Source organism: Bombina bombina, chromosome 8 (assembly GCF_027579735.1).
Source record: "Bombina bombina isolate aBomBom1 chromosome 8, aBomBom1.pri, whole genome shotgun sequence".
NCBI lineage: Eukaryota > Metazoa > Chordata > Amphibia > Anura > Bombinatoridae > Bombina > Bombina bombina.
The window spans coordinates 26,553,763-26,570,577 of record NC_069506.1 but is presented as its reverse complement, the minus strand read 5'-3'; the positions used below and the strand labels follow the sequence as shown (position 1 = coordinate 26,570,577).

General features: G+C 39.9%; 1 pseudogene; it reads right to left on the bottom strand.

Annotated features, from left to right (window-relative positions):
* Window positions 1-1,433, bottom strand: part of LOC128638781 (proproteinase E-like) — a 31,162-nt pseudogene extending 29,729 nt beyond the window's left edge.
* Between the last annotated feature and the right edge of the window lie 15,382 nt (window positions 1,434-16,815).

Genomic DNA, 16,815 nt, shown 5'->3' with positions numbered 1-16,815 from the left:
ATACAGTATAATATATATATAAATTAGGTTAGGGAATATATATATATATATATATAAATTAGGTTAGGGATACAGTATATATATATATATATATATATATATATATATATATATATATATATATATATATATATATATAAACTAGGTTAGGGATACAGTATATATATATATATATATATATATATATATATATATATATATATATATATATATATATATATATATAAATTAGGTTAGGGATACAGGATATATATATAAATTGTTTTAAAATAGAATCTTCATATTGGACATTCACTCTCCGGAAATAATTTAAAGTTTGGGGACCTACATATTACATATTTATGGACACCTACTCAGTAAATTGATGTTTTTATATATTTATATTTTTTATCCAACCATCAACCAGCTTATCAGTTAACAGCTGTTTTATTGTAATTTATTTTGTGATTAAGATTGTATTTTGTTGTGGTTTTTAACCACAATTGTATTGTTTTTTTTATATAGATATATGCATATTTTATTGTTAATTTTAAGTGGATCCACTTTTGTATCTTGTTTGTATATTTTAGCTAAAACATGTTAGTTTAACCTCCTGTTTGCTAGTACAACTGAATTAATTACTGTGTCGCTAAATGATGTAGGTCTAAAAAGTGTGTCACCAACATGAAAAGTTTGGAAAGTTCTGCTCTACACTATGTACAGTATAGTAGTATTAACCCTTTCCCGCCAGGACTTATTTGTCTACATCGGAACTGTAAACAAGTAAAAATTGAAATCATGATTGTTCATCGCAATCACAGTGATTTCAATGATGGTATTGGGTTGGGGGGGGGGGGGCTATGATGACACTAGGCACGCCCTCCAGCCTATGATCCAAGTTAGGAGCGGTTATGGCTTCAGTACAGCCAAATGGCTACGACGTTCCATGACGTCCTAACGGCGCTAAAGCCCAGCACAGTAAGAACGGCATGAAACATCCTAATGGCGGGAAAGGGTTAACCAACTCAGATATTTGTGTACACTTGAGATTACATATCTGTAGTTAATTTGAAAACACTCAAATCTACATATGAACACACAAACAAAATTAAAATTTCATGTTGCCAATAGAGCATACAATAAAATAAAATAAAATAAAACATCTAATTTACTTCTATTATGAAAATGTATATCCTTTACATAAGAGCATACTGAAGTAGGCACAGGAGCGTGCACGTTTCTTGAGAAAGTTTTGTATATATAGTTATAGTGCTCATGACACATGCACATTTCTGTGACTACCTCAGTATGCTCGCATGGAAAGAAGATAAGTTACAGAAAAAGGATACCAAGCCTGACGTCCCTTAAACTCACCACCAGCGGCCAGTAGAAAGTGATCACCAACTTCAGCATTGTTGTAAAACAGAGGCTTCTTTAGCTGCATTCCCTTAATATCCCCATTTTTATAAGCCGGTGCTGGGAACTAATATCCATAAATGTGCTCCCAACAGGTGGGTTGGACATCGATGATCGTGCCAAGGTTGTGTTCTCTGGTTTTGTTCCTCTAATTCCTTGCCAGGTCTGGGTACTAATATTTGGAATTAGAATCAATTCTTGGATAAATATTAAACAAATGTGAAATAATAATTATTTTATCAAACATATGTTCTTGTTAACATGAAAGTACAGCCAAATGGCAAACACAGACGCCCGCATTTGTATTCTTCTTAATTTAAAGGGACATGAAACCCATAATGGTTTCTTCATGACTGAGATAAAGAATACAATTTTAGGTCAAATCTGAGATTAGTGATATAAATTATTTTCTCAGCCATATGGCATTATTTTACTTTAAAAATTACCCAATTTACTTCTATTACTTAATTTGCTAATTCTTTAGATATCCTTTGTTGAAGAAATAACAATGTGAATAGATGAGACAATGACACGATGCATCTATGTGCAGCCACCAATAAGCAGCGGCTGAGCCTAATCAGATGATTTTCAACAAAGGATACCAAGAGAATGAGGCAAATAAGATAATAGAAGTGAATTGGAAAGTTGTTTTAACATTGCTCTTTCTAAATCGTGAAAGAAAAATTTGGGTTTCATGTCAGTTTTAAAGAGAAGTAAAAATTAACCCTTTAATGGCTGAGCCATTTCCACATCTGTGATGAGCTGTTTTGGAGTCTAGCTGCTGCTGTAGACAATTTTTCAATGAGAACCCCATATTTTAGCAGATTCAAACCATATTATGTATTATGTATATATGATGGCATGTGAGGACATACAACAAAATGTATAATAATGTATATAAAAGCAAGAATGTAAAGAATAGTGTGTGTGTTTTTCTAAACTATATTGTTTATAAATAAGGGCTTTTGGGTACATTTATATAACTTTGGTGTGGGACTCTACTCAAATAAATGCATGTTTATTCACACCAGGTGATCATTTTAGTAATAGGGGGATTTTAAATAGTGGCTTGATTTGAACAGCCAATAGGATTTTAGTAACTCTCATTCTATTGGCTGATTTGAAAATTTCAGCCAATAGGAATGCAAGGTACCCCAAATATAAAATGGGTACCTTGCATTTAATATTCAGTGCGCTGCAACGATCGCATGAAGAGGATACTCCACGCTGTATGTCTCTGCGGCCGCCGTTCCTGCTCTGCAGCCACCTCCACTCTGGATGAAGATAGATGTCGTCTCCATGCTGGATGAAGATGGAGCAGCCTGGAAGAAGACCTTCACCGCCGGACTTCAGGAATGGTGAGTATCTATTTCGGGGTTAGACTTAGGTTTTGTTTTTTAGATTAGGGATATTTTATTTTTAATTTGGTAGCAAAAGAGCTAATTGCCCTTTTAAGGGCAATGCCCATCTACAATGCCCCTGGGTAATGGGTAGCTTAGGTTTTTTTTATTTTTGGGGGGTTGGGTGGGTGAGGGAGTTTACTTTTAGGGGGTAATTTGTACTTTATTTAGGTTAAAGAGCTGATTGCTTTAGGGCAATGCCCTACAAAAGACCCTTTTAAGGGCTATTGGTAGTTTAGTGTTAGATTAGGGGGTGTTTTTATTTTGGGGGTAGCGTTTTTAATTTTTATAGGGGTATTAGATTAGGTTTAAACATTTTTATTTTGCATCATTTTGTTTATTTTTTTTCTGTAATTTTAGATTTTTTGTAATATTAGATTTTTTTATTTTAATTTAATCTTAGTTTTTTTTATAATGTAATGTTAGGATTTTTTATTTTAATTGTAAGTTATGTAATTGGGGTTAACTTAGGGGGTGTTAGGTTAGGGGGGCTTAGTGATTAGATTATTTTTTTGCGTTATGGGGGTGGCGGTTTAGGGGTTAATTAAGTATATTGCGTTGTGGGGGGTTGGCAGTTTAGGGGTTGATAGTGTTAATAGGTAGATTGGGTTGTGGGGGTTGGCGGTTTAGATGTTAATAGTGTAATAAGATACTTTGCGTCGTAGGGGGTTGACAGTTTAGGGGTTAATACTTTAATTAGCTTATTTGCATTGTGGGTGAATGGCAGTTTAGTGCTTAATAACTGTATTAGTTAGATTGTGGGTGAATGGCGGATTAGGGGTTAATAACTTTATGATGTACTTTGTAATGTGGGGGTTGGCAGATATGGGCTTAAAGGGACAGTCTACGCCAGAATTTTTATTGTTTTAAAAGATAGATAATCCCTTTATTACCAATTCCCCAGTTTTGCATAACCAACACAGTTATATTAATATACTTTTAACCTCTGTGATTATCTTGTATCTAAGCCTTTGCAAACTGCCCCTTTATTTCAGTTCTTTTGACAGACTTGCAGTTTAGCCAACCAGTGCCTGCTCCCAGATAACTTCACGTGCTTGAGCTCAGTGTTATCTATATGAAATACGTGAACTAACACCCTCTAGTGGTGAAAAACTGTTAAAATGCATTCTGAAAAGAGGTGGCCTTTAAGGTCTAAGAAATTAGCATATGAACCTCCTAGGTTAAGCTTTCAACTAAGAATACCAAGAGAACAAAGCAAAATTGGTGATAAAAGTAAATTGGAAAATTGTTTAAAATTACATGCTCTATCTGAATCATGAAAGCTTATTTTGGCCTAGAGTGTCCCTTTAATACTTTTTATTTAGTTATTGGGGTGGGGGGATGGTGATTGATAGGTAGATATTGCGCATTTGTTAAGACTTCCAGGGAGTTACGGTACTTATATACTATGTGTGGCGAGGTGAAAATTGAGTAAAATGTCTCTATTTTCACCGTGTAAGTCCTTGCGCTGAATATGTGATACCGACTTGCGACGCTGGTTCTATGTTAGTTTATGAGAGTAAAAAATAGTGGCCAACGGGTGAAATATACGTGCCGCTTTTATATATGGAGCTGTATATGTGATAGCAATATCTGACTAAAAACAGCTGATGCCGGCTTTTGCGGCCGACCCTGCATGTCACCTCGCCTATATAGTTTAACTCAGGGTTTTTCAAACCACAGGTCCCAAGACCATGTTTACTGGGTCGCAACTTGTGAGTGTGCTCGTTGTATGAGCTTGTGTATGTGTTGCATGAGAGTGTGCGCGCATTGTATGAGTGTGTGGTGTGATGTGTGTGTGCATGTTGTATGAGTGTGTGTGTTGTATGCGTGTGTGTGTGTGGTGTCTGTTGTTTTAGAGTGTGTGTGTTGTATGAGTGTGTTGTATTAGAGTGTTGTATTTGTGTGTGTGTGTTATATGAGTGTGTGGTGTCTGTGTGTGTTGTATTAGAGTGTGTGGTGTCTGCGTGTGTTGTATTAGAGAGTGTGTGAGTTGTATGAAAGTGTTTTACAACACTTTCAATTTTGACTACAATCAAGAATAAACAAGCATTGTTTATTCCTGCACAAGTCTCAGTACAAGGAACAAATAATTTGTCTGCATCGGAAGTTCCGATGTAAACAAGTTGAAATCAATGATGGGACTGGATCGGAGGGTCACGATCCCATTTACCAAGCAAGCTGCTATGGCTTCAGTACAGCCAAATGGCTACGACGTTCCATATCGTCCTAATGGCGCTAAAGGCCAGCGCAGTTAGGATGGCATGGAACGGTCCTAACGGCAGAAAGGGGTTAAAGGGACATGAAACACCAAATTCTTTTCTTCATGATTCAGATAGAGCACTCCGTATACAATTTTAAACAACTTTCTAATTTGCTTCTATTAGTGAGTCAGTCTCTTTGTATCCTTTGTTGAAATGCATGCCTAGGTAGACTCAGGATCTGGGAGCTAGCTACTGATTGGTGACTGCACATATATGCCTCGCCCTCTAGTCATTGGCTCACCAATGTGTTTAGCTAGCTTCCAGTATTGCTGCTCCTTCATCAAAGAATAACAAAAGTTAATAGGAGATTTATTTAAAATATATGCTCTATCTGAATTATGGGGGGGGGGATGGGTTTCATGTCCCTTTAATTTCTGAAGCATAGTTAAAAATAAATAAAAAATACTGTCCATTTAAAGGGAACTAAACCTTAAACGTTTTTTTATGAAAACATATTAGCTAATGTACGGAGTAGTGTATATCTATCCTAGAAAAGTGTCCAAATTAGCAGATATATTATTTAGACAACCGTGGGTGCTGTATTACCCACACATGCGCCCCGTGTGCAGAGCTTTCTTTTAAAGAGGACATTGCGAGTGGTATAGCTTAAAGAGACAGTGTACTTCAGAAGTTTTATGTTTTAACCCCTACTAATTTGTTACATCAAATTAATAAAAAATTGAAATCATGTGATTGTACATGCGATTAGGTGATTTCAATGATGGGATTGGGTCTGGGGGGGAGTGCCCATGACGCTAGGCACACCCTCTAGTCCGCAATCCCAGTTAGGAAGCCGTAGCTGCTTCAGTACAGCTGAACGGCTAGAATGTTCCATGCCGTCCTAACGGCACTAAAGCCTAAGGCAGTTAGGATGGCATGGAACGTCCTAACGGGAGGAAGGGGTTAAAAAGATAATTCCTTTATTTACCCATTTCCCGGATTTGCATAACAAAAACTGTCATATTAATATACTTTTTACCTCTGCAGATTGCCCCCTTATCTCAGTTCTTTTAACAGGCTTAAATTTTAGTTAATCTGTGCTGACTGACAACTCCACGGGCGTAAGCACAATGTTATCTATTAGCACACCCTGAACTAGTGCTGTCTAGCTTGCGAAAAACTGTCAAAAATCCCCTGAGATAAGAGGTGGCTTTCAAGGGCTTAGAAATTAGCATATGAGCCTACCTAGGTTTAGTGTTCAACAAAGAATACCAAGGGGTCGATTTATGAAGCTGCAGCGGACAGGGCATGTCCGCCGCAGCTCTCTTCTGGCAGGCTGAATTCCACTGCCAGAACTTAAAATTGCAGCCAATCACGTGCGGGCAGGGACAGAGGAGATTGAAATTTGCCACCTTAGAAAGCAGTGGTTTGATGACCACTGCTTGTTAAATACCGACTGCAGGTTCTCTAGTAAGAACCTGCAGTCATAGTGGGGCAAAGCCTGCCAAAGGCTTTGATAAATCGACCCGCCAAGAGAACAAAACAAATTTGATGATAAAAGTAATTGGAAAAGTTGTTTAAAACTACATGTCCTATCTGAATCATGAAAGTTTAAAGGGACAGTCAAGTCCCCAAAAAAACTTTCATGATTTAAATAGGGCATGTAATTTTTAAAACAACTTCCCAATTTACTTTTATCACCAATTTTGCTTTGTTCTCTTGGTATTCTTAGTTGAAAGCTAAACGTAGAGGTTCATATGCTAATTTCTTAGACCTTGAAGAATGCCTGTTGACCACTAGAGGGCATTAGTTCATGTGTTTCATGTAGATAACATTGAGCTCATGCACGTGAAGTGACCGAGGAGTGAGCACTGATTGGCTAAAATTCACTGAAATAAGGGGGCAGTCAGCAGAAGCTTAGATACAAGGTAATTACAGAGGTAAAACATGTATTATAACTGTGTTGGTTATTCAAAACTGGGGAATGGGTAATAAAGGGATTATCTTTCTTTTTAAACACCAAAAATTCTGGTATTGACTGTCCCTTTAATTTTGACTAGATTGTCCCTTTAAGCATAAGTTGTTTGGCAATATCTTCTGCTCTATTAAAGGGACATTAAAGTCAAAACTAAACTGTCATGATTAACACAGAGCATACACTTTTCAAGAACTTTCCAATTTACATATATTCTCTAATATGCTTTGTTCTCTTGGTATACTTAGTTGAAAAGAATACCTAGATAGGCTGATTGGTGGCTGCACATATATGCTTTGTGTCATTGGCTCATTCAATGTGATTTGCTAGCTCCTAGTAATGCATTGCTGCTCTTTTAACAAACAATACTAAAAGAAGGAATACAATTAGATAATAGAATTAAATTAGAAAGTTGATTAAAATTGTATGTTCTGTCTAAATCATTAAATAAAAACTATGAGTTTCCTGTACTTTAAATAGCATGCGTATGCGCTGGATGATGGGGTCGGCTTTTGTGTAGCACCACTCTTCTCTATGCTGTCAACACCATCATGCAGTGTGGGAGTAAATAGTGTCGCTTATATTGCCAATTGGCCAAACTAGTAAGCAACACATGTGTATGCTTACCTGATACATTTATTTATTTCCGGGCATGGAGAGTCCACAATATCATTCCAATTACTAGTGGGATATTCAACTCCTGGCCAGCAGTAGGAGGCAAAGAGCACCCCAGCAAAGCTATTAAGTGTAACTTTCCTTACCCATAATCCCCAGTCATGCAGCCGAAGGAAAATGGAAAAAGAAGAAACACAAGGGTGAAAAGGTGCCTGAGGTTTACTAAAAAAAAAAAAAAAAAAAACTGCCTAATTATAATTTAAGAAGAGGGCGGGGTCGTGGACTGGACATGCCCATTTAGAAAGACATTTATCAGGTAAGCATAAATTTAGTTTTCTTTCCTATGGCATGGAGAGTCCACAACGTCATTCCAATTACTAGTGGGAACTAATACCCAAGCTAGAGGACACAAAATGAACAGGGAGGGAGAACAAGGCAGGAGGACGTAAACAGAAGGCACCACCGCTTGAAGAACCTTTCTCCAAAAAGAGGCCTCAGCCAAGGCAAAAAGTAGCAAATTTGTAGAATTTAGAAAAGGTATGCAAAGAGGACCATGTTGCCGCCTTGCAAATCTGTTCCAAAGAAGCTTTCGTTTTTGAAAGCCCAAGAAGAGGAGACAGCCCTAGTGGAATGAGCCGTAATTCTCTCAGGAGGTTGCTGTCCAGCAGTCTCATAAGGAAAATGCCTCATACTTCTTAAACAGAGGGAAAGAGTAGTAGAAGTGGTCTTCTGACCCTTACGCTTTCCAGATACTACAGGGCAGACAATTGCTGAAAATCTTTAGTAGCATTGTAGTAAAATTTTAGAGCATGCACAACATCCAAGTTATGCAAAAGACGTTCCACAGATTTCATCCTTACTTATGGGATTACGCCTCCTGGTCAGCAGGAGGAGGCAAAGAGCACCACAGCAGAGCTGTATAAATAGCTCCTCCCTTCCCTCCCAACCCAGTCATTCGACCAAAGTTAGGAAGAGAAAGGAAAAGCCAAGGTGCAGAGGTGTCTGAAGTTTAACAAAAATTTAATGACCTGTCTCAGAAGAACAGGGCGGGCCGTAGACTCATCGTATCGAAAAAGAAATAAATTTATCAGGTAAGCATAAATTTCCTTTTCTTTTTCAAGATATGATGAGTCCACGGATTTCATCCTTACTTGCGGGATACAATACCAAAGCTATAGTACACGGATAAAAAGGGAGGGACAAGACAGGGATCATAAACGGAAGGCACCACTGCTTTAAGAACCTTTCTCCCAAAAGCAGCCTCAGCCGAGACAAAAGTATCAAACTTGTAAAATTCTGAAAAAGTGTGAAGAGAGGACCAAGTTGCAGCCTTGCAAATTAGTTCAACAGACGCATCAATTTTGAATGCCCATGAGGAAGCAACAGCCCTAGTGGAATAAGCCATAATTCAACCAAAAAGAGAGGTAGCCGTAGCTTTCTAACCCCCTACGTTTCCCTGAAGAAATAACAAACAAAGAAGACTAATTTCGAAAAACCTTAGTCGCTTGCAAGTAAAACTTTAAAGCACAGACTATGTCTAAATTATATAACAGACATTCCTTCTTAGAAGAAGGATTAGGACACTAAGAAGGAACAACAATCTCCTGATCAATATTTTTGTTTGAAACAACTTTAGGAAGAAAACCACCACCTTATCCAAAAGGAAAATCAGATAAGGAGAATCAAATTGTAATGCCGAAAGCTCAGATACTCTTCGAGCAGAAGAGATAGCAACCGAAAAGAAAACTTTCCAAGATAATAACTTAATTTCTACAGAATGCATAGGTTCAAACGGAACCCCTTAAAGAACTCTAAGAACCAAATTTAAACTCCAAGGAGGAGCATTTAGTCTAAATACAGGCCTGATTCTAGACAGAGCCTGACCAAAAGATTGCACATCTGGAACATCCGCCAGACGCTTGTGTAACAAAATAGAGAAAGCAGAAATATGTCCCTTTAAGGAACTTGCTGATAACCCCTTCTCCAATCCTTCTTGGAGAAAAGACAAATCCTGGGAATCCTAACCCTACTCCATGAGTAGTCCCTGGATTTACCCCAATAAAGACATTAACGCCATATCTTATGGTAAACTTTCCTAGTCACAGGCTTACGTGCCTGAAATAAAGTACCTATAACCAAATCAGAAAAACCTTGCTTAGACAAAACTAAGCGATCAATCTCCAAGCAGCCAGCTGCAGAGAAATTAGATTCGGATGATGGAAGGCACCCTGAATGAGAAGGTCCTTCCTCAAGGAATTAATTATCCAAGGTGGCAGGGACAACATGTCCACCAGATCGGAATACCAAATCCTCGCAGGAGCAATAAGGATCATGGATGCCTTCTCCTGTTTGAATCAAGAATAACTTGTGAGAAAAGAGAAAACGGAGAAAAAGATATGCTAGACTGAAGGACCAAGAAGCTGCCGAAGCAACTATCAGCTCGTCCTGGGGCCCCATGGACCTGGGCCCATATCTCGGGAACTTGGCATTCCAACAAGATGCCATGAGATCCAACTCCGGCCGACCAAATTTGAGAATCAGGTCGGAGAATATTTCTGGAAGGAGTTTCCACTCTCCCGGACGAAAAGTCCACACAGAAAACCGCACAGAACGATGACAATGAACCTGAAGAATTGGTCCGAAGCCAACTGAGGCCAGATCTGAAGGACAGTAAGGATTGCCCTCAGCTCTAGGATGTCAATGGGAAGGAAAGACTCTGTAAATGTATTTCCCTGTAACGGGAATCAATCTGAGTCGACAAAGTCTAAAGCTGTTGTTCTAACCATTATACAAATTCAGAGCACTGTAAGGCGCCCCAGACAGCTCCCCATCCCAAAAGGCTGGCGACCTTTGCAACAATCACCCAGGAAAGTCTGCGACGCATGTCCCCTGGGATAGAGGATCCATAAACAACCACCATTGAGAGAGTCCCTCGTCTCCTGATCTAGGTTATTCGAGGAGACAAACTGAATATTTTCCATTCCACTGCCTGAGCATGCGTAGCTGCAGAGGTCTGACGTGAAACCGAGCAAACGGTATGATGCTCATTGCCGCCACCATCAATCCGAATACCTCCATGCACTGAGCCACTGACGGCTGAGGAGTGGACTGAAGGGCTAGACGTATTCAGAATTGTAGACTTTCTGACCCTTTGTCAGAAAAAAATCTTATAGAAACAGAGACGATTAGAGTTCCCAAGAAGGAAACCCTTGTCTTCAGAAATAAAGAACTCTTTCTCAGATTTACTTTCCATCTGTGAGTTCTCAGGAAGGATAGCACAAAGTCGGTATGGGACCTTGTTTGTAGATAAGATGCCGCCTGGAATAGAATATCGTCCAGATAAAGCGCCATCGAAATGCCCCGTGGTCTTAGAACCGCTAGCCGAGACCCCAGAACCCTTATGGAAATTCTGGGTACCGTGGCCAGACCGAAAGACAGAGCCACGAACTGAAAATGTTTGCCCAGAAAGCACACTTCAGATACCTGTGACAATCTCTGAGGATAGGAACATACAGATATGCATCCATAAGATCCACTGTTGTCATAAATCAACCCTCCTGTATCAAAGGAAGGATAGTACGACTAATTTCCATCCTAAAAAATGGAACAATAGACTCTTGACATCTAAGATAGGTCTGAAGGTTCCATTAAACAACATAGTGTTAGCACCGCAGAGCACACCATTTGCCTCTAGTTGATCCTGAGACCTCTGGTCTACTGCCAGTTGCCCTTCCTTCTGAACCACTGGAAGATTCCCCTTTTTAATTTATTAATCTATTTTCAGATTTAGAGCATACATCTGACAAACAAGTCTCTAATCAGAAGACTCAGAGAGCTGGGACAGAGAAACCTGAAACCTACGCTCCCCTTAAATAACCTCAAAGCAAAAATTTGAAATAAAAGATTAAGCCGTCATACCAATGACATTAGCAAAGTACACCGCTGGTTGCCATTGTAACCCCTGGTGTACATCTCTTCTTACTAATACAGGCAAAGAGAATGACTGGGTTGGGAGGGAAGGGAGGAGCTATTTATACAGCTCTGCTGTGGTGCTCTTTGCCTCCTCCTGCTGACCAGGAGGTGTAATCCCACAAGTAAGGATGAAATCCGTGGACTCAACGTATCTTGAAAAAGAAAAGAAACACATAACAATTTCCTAATTAATGTTTCGATCCGACACCACCTTAGGGAGAAACCAATTTAGAACGAAGGATCACCTTATCTGCATGAAAAAGAAGGTACAAGGAATCACACTGCAGAGCTGAAAGCTCAGAAACTCTGTGAGGGGAAGAAATAGCAAGAAGAAACAAAACCTTCCAAGATAACAATTTTAGCTTCACACCAAAAAAAGGTATTTACGCCATATCTTATGGTAAATCTTACAAGTAACTGGTTTACGAGCCTGAAGTATAGAATTAATGACTGCCTCCGAAGAACCACGTGTAGACCGGACTAGGCGTTCAATCTCCAAGCAGTCAGCTTCAGAGAATCTAGATTTGAATGGAACCTGAATTAGAAGGTCCTTACTCAGTGGTAGCCTCCAAGTTGGAAGAGATGACATCTTCACCAGATCGGCGAACCAGATCCTGCGAGGCCAGGCAGGAACTATGAGAATCACAGACGCTTTCTCCTTTTTGATACAAACAATGACTCGTGGAAGGAAATCAAACAGAGGAAACGGGTATGCTAGACCGAAATCCCAAGGGACCGCCAGAGCATCTATCAGGGCGGCCTGAGGATCTGTTGACCTTGAACCGTACTTTGGAAGATTGGCGTTTTGACGAGACGCCATCAGATCCAACTCCGGAACCCACCACCTGAGGGTTAGAATGGAGAACATTTCCAGACTCCCCAGGTTGAAAAGTATGTCTGCTCAGAAAATCCGCCTCCCAATTGTCCACTCCTGGAATGTGGATGGCAGATAGACAATCGTGAGCTTCCGCCCACTGCAGAATGTGAGTCACCTCCTTCATGGCCAAGAAACTCAGAGTTCCTAACTGGTTGTTGATGTAAGCCACTGAGGTGATGTTGTCTGACGGGAATCTGATAAACTGGACTAAAGATAATTGAGGCCAAGCTGTCAAGGCATTGAAGATTGTGCTCAACTCCTAGATGTTTATGGGAAGAGAAGACTGTTCCTGAGGCCACAGGCTCTGAGCTTTTAAAGAACCCCAAATAGCTCCCCAGCCTGACAAGCTGGCATCCATAGTCACAATCACCCAGGAAGGTCTCAGGAAACATGTGCCCCGAGACAGATGTTCCTGTGAAATCCACCACAAGAGTCTCGTTAGGGGATCAAGATTTATCCTCTGCGCTAAATCTGAATGTTCTCCGTTCCATTGACTGAGCATGCAAAGCTGCAGCGGTCGCAGATGGAACCAAGCAAAAGGAATGATGTCCATGGAAGCCACCATCAGACCAATCACCTCCATGCATTGAGCCACTGATTGATGAAAAGCATACTGGAGGGAAAGGCAAGAAGTTTAGATTTTCTGATGTCCATCGGGAAAATCTTCATGGACAGGGAATCTATGATTGTCCCTAGGAAACACACTCTTAAAGTTGGAAGTAGAGAACTCTTTTCCAGATTGACCTTCCACCCGTGGGAACGTAGAAAAAACAACAACATCTCTGTATAGATATCATCTAGATAAGGCGCCACTGCAATTCCCTGGGATCTAATCACTGCCAATAGGGCTCCCAGGACCTTTGTGAATATTCTGGGAGCCGTGGCAAGACCAACTGGAAGGGCAATAAACTAGAAATGCTTGTCGAGAAAGGCAAACCTTAGAAACTGGTGATAATCCCTGTGAATAGGAAACATGTAAGTATGCGTCCTTCAGGTCTATGGTCATCATGAGCTGACCTCCCTGGACCAATAAAAGAATGGAACGAATATTTTCCATCTTGAAGGACAGAACCCTGAGGAATTTGTTGAGCCACTTTAGATCTAGGATGGGACGAAAACTTGCCTCCTTTTTGGGAACCACAAATAGATTTGAATAGAATCCTAGACCTTGTTCCTTAGAGGGACTGGTACAATAACTCCCAGGGAGGATAGATCCTTTACGCAATTTAAGAAGGCCTCCCTCTTTACCTGGTTTGAGGATAATCTTGACAGGAGAAATCTGCCCCTTGGAGGGCAAGACTTTAATCCCTTTCTGTAACCCTGGGACATTGCATATCCAAGCCGGTCGAAAAAGAAAAAGCCTGCTCCCCAACTGATCCAAACTTGGATCGGGGGCGGACCCTTCATGCTGATTTAGAGTCAGCGGAAGGCTTTTTGTTTACCCTTGTTCGGCTGGTTGGAATTCCAAGTGGACCTGGATTGGTCTGGTTTGGAAGAGAAGGACTTCTGCCCCTTAAAGTTGCGAAAGGAACAAAAATTAGAAGTCTGTCGACCCCTAGGTCTATTCTTCTTGTCCTGAGGTAGGAAAGATCCCTTTCCACCCATAATCTCTTAAATGATTTTTTGCCAGACCAGGTCCAAACAGAGTTTTACCCTTATAAGGTAAAGCTAAAAGTTTGGCCTTTGAGGAAACATCAGCCGATCAAGATTTTAGCCACAGAGCTCTGTGGGCTAGCACAGTGAAGCTAGACATCTTAGCTCCCAGTCTAATTATCTGCATATTGGCATCACAGATAAAGGTATTGGCCAGTTTAAGAGCTTTGATCCCATCTTGGATCTCCTCTACCGTAGTTTCCTCTGAAATAAGATCCGACAAGGCATCGCACCAATAAGATGCTGCTCCCGCAACCGTGGCGATACTCGCTGCAGGTTGACACTGTAATCCTTGATGGATGTACATCTTTAAGTAAGCCTCTAGCTTCTTATCCATTGGATCCTTAAAAGAGCAACTATCCTCTATAGGAATGGTAGCAAGAGTAGAAATAGCTCCTTCTACTTTAGGCACAGTGCGCCATGAGTCATGAATAGAGTCAGCAACAGGAAACATCTTTTTAAAAACAGGGGAAGGGGAAAAAGGAACCCCTGGCTTATCCCATTCCTGAGCTATAATTTCAGACATCTTCATTGGAACAGGAAAAACCTCCCTCAGAAGAGGAGAATCAAATTCTATTCAGTTCAGAAGACTTTGAGGGGTTGACAACAACCGAGGGTTCAGAGTCGTTCAAAGTAACTAGAACCTCCTTCAGTAGTAACCGGAGGTGTTAAAACTTAAAAAATCTAAAATTTACCTCTTTAGATTCTGAAGATTTTTCTGCTAAAGTGTCAGAGATTTCACCTTCAGAAGCTACTGAAGTCTGCAATTGACTAATGCAGACTTAGAGGGGTCAGAAACCTTACTAGCAGGCAAATGTTTAGATTTCCTCTTACGCTTACCCGAAGAAGGGAAAGCTGACAAAGCCACAGATAGTGCAGAAGTAATCGGAGTGGCAAAATCTCCAGATAAATAAACACCACCAGGTGGTTGAGAGGATACAGAAGGCACAGTATGAGAAACAATTAAGGCTTGGGATGTTTGAGGAGAAAGCTGAGGCATGTCATGCACAGCAGTATCCTGAAGTCACTCCGATCGGCGAGAAAACTAAGCCGACACCTCTCCTCATGCGACTTCAATCCGACACTCTCAGGCTCATGAAGGTCCGCTCCGTAAAAACAGAAGTGCAGAAGTCACGTGAGCGGCCGGGAAAATTGACTGTGCCACACATAAGAGTGCAAAAGTAAAAACAGCCGCATAAAGTTTAAACAGCCGTCAGACCTCTCTTCAGTATAAGCTGGTATACATCCACCACGTTTAATCTGCCTCCCAGATAATGTAAAGAAAAATTAAAACACCCCTGTGATACAGAAGAAGAATTAGGGAAATTAACCCCTTAAGTCTCTCTGTTAGCTCATACTAATAAAGTGCCATTTTAACCCCCAATAAAAGCTGCCCCAACACTGTACCCATAAAACAATAGGATAACTATGTTCCAGAAAGTGATCCATTTGAGGGTTAACCTCTGAAGCGCTGTCCTTCATAGCGTAGAAGAGTCACTTACCTGTGGATCCTTGCTTTCAGGGAAAAGTACCGATAACAGGATTAAATATCTTCAGACACCAACTTCGCACATCCTCCATTGACAGAGGCAAAGAGAATGACTGGGGATTATGGGTAAGGGAAGTTACACTTAACAGCTTTGCTGGGGTGCTTTTTGCCTCCTCCTCCTGGCCAGGAGTTGAATATCCCACTAGTAATTGGAATGACGTTGTGGACTCTCCATGCCATAGGAAAGAAAACAATGTTTTTTGAGATTTGCTGTCTCAAAGTGATGGTAACTTTCACCTTCGTATTAACAGATTGAGAATGTTAGCAATAGTTTAGATGGAGTTTAATTCATCAGTAATAATGAAGATGCACTTTAACTTTTTAATGTAGAGCTGAAATTCAAATAACACGCCCACTTCAAAAGTAAGTTTTTTTGTGAGTTTACGGTTTGAACTGTTCTCCAATCAGCGCTCGCCTCTAGCCATACGGCACTCACACAATTTCTTTTTGTAGCTAGAGCACCAATTGGGGAACAGTTTAAACCGTTGGCTCACCAATAAAATAAAAATACTTTTGAAGTGGGAGGCCGGAGTGCAGGCAAGTCGATTTCAGCACTACATTAAAAAAATAAGTTAAAGCTCATCTTCAATACAACTGATGAAATAAACTCCCTCTAAATATCCCTAACATTCCAGCTCTGTTTTAATTTAAAAAAAAAAAAAAAGGGGAAAATGTACCACCACTTTAAAGGAACAAGGTAAACATACCACGTCACAGACTTTGAAAGATTTGAGCTAAGGAAAGTGTACAATAGCTAAAAACATTGCACGCAATTGAAATTTTGGTTATTTGCTATGGGAACTTTGTAAGTGTATGTTGTATGCTTATTTTAGAAATTGGTTTTGGAATTACGTTTTTTTTTTACATTTTTTTTTTTTAAATTGTTCATTGATCTATACTTTTTTTATTTTAGTGCGTTTGATTTATTTTGGTCATGTTTTAGTGAGGTAACAGTGTGTAAAAAGCTGATAGAGTTCTGGTAAGCAGCTATTTGTTTTTTTGTCTTCCAGTAGAATCTGCAGGTCCCACAACAAATAATGTAACCTGTAAATCAGATAGCATTTTTGGGTAATTTCTGGGCTCAGAGAGGAGATGAAAGGGACTGTAAACATGATAAATGTTATGTTACAAATTCCATTGTGTGTGAATGTAGCTTTCCCTGATGGTAAAGAATA